Source organism: Oryzias melastigma, linkage group LG4, assembly GCF_002922805.2.
Source record: "Oryzias melastigma strain HK-1 linkage group LG4, ASM292280v2, whole genome shotgun sequence".
Classification (NCBI taxonomy): Eukaryota; Metazoa; Chordata; class Actinopteri; order Beloniformes; family Adrianichthyidae; genus Oryzias; species Oryzias melastigma.
Genome location: NC_050515.1, coordinates 12,029,454 through 12,030,288, shown reverse-complemented (window position 1 = coordinate 12,030,288; position 835 = coordinate 12,029,454). Strand labels below are relative to the sequence as shown.

Sequence of the window (835 nt, the reverse complement as noted above, 5' to 3'; positions counted from 1 at the left end):
TACTCTGGACTGTTGACCCTAGATACTTAGAATCCCCCAAATTCTTTATGTCTTCTCTTGCTCCTCCGTCTTGCTGCAGCTAACCTTCATTCCTCTCTTTTCCAGGGCAAACCTCAACCTCTCAAGCTTCTCCTCCACCTGTTCTCTGTTCTTGCTACAAATGACATTATCTGCAAACATCATAGTCCATGGTGATTCCTGTCTCCGGACTCCATGCCAACAGTTCTGCCCACAACTCGGAGACAAATTTGTATGAACTACTGCAACTCTGCAGAAACGGTGTGTATTCAGACAGGAAAAGTCCATTGGTCCAGGCCGAGTCTGCTTAATTTGGTGCGGATCGAGTCCTGAACCTTGCACTGGTCTGAATTCTGACTGCCGTCAACAGGACATTTTTGTTTCAAAACAAAGCTTGTAAACTAAACCACTTGACTAAAGATTTCTTCAGGAATTACGAGGTAGGGGCAGAGCAACGAGAGAAAGACTAAGGGACGTCTTAAGCTTTGCATTCCTTATCAGAATAGTTCCCTATTCAAACTTTATATTTCGTGGACCAATTTTGAAAGTCTGTATTAACGTCAGGTACAACACTTTTTACTGCTAATTTTGTACGGCTGAGGCATGTTGCAAGTGGAAAAGACGTCAACGATGAAAGTGTTTATGACGTATGGATTGTCGGGACAACAGTGTGAGAAGTATATCACGTTAAAAGTTGTTTTATTGAGCCTGAATTCATTCATCCAAATTTCAAGGAGTTGATGTGTATAATTGCTGCTCCACATTTGTCAAAAGCTTATGGTTGCTTCCTTTCTACTCTGTTCACATCCCATAAAAA

At 41.8% G+C, this 835-nt stretch overlaps 1 protein-coding gene across 7 annotated transcripts in view; it reads right to left on the bottom strand.

Annotated features, from left to right (window-relative positions):
• LOC112150227 (arf-GAP with coiled-coil, ANK repeat and PH domain-containing protein 2) overlaps window positions 1-835 on the bottom strand; it is a 46,259-nt gene that overhangs the window by 44,231 nt on the left and 1,193 nt on the right. The window lies entirely within an intron of this gene.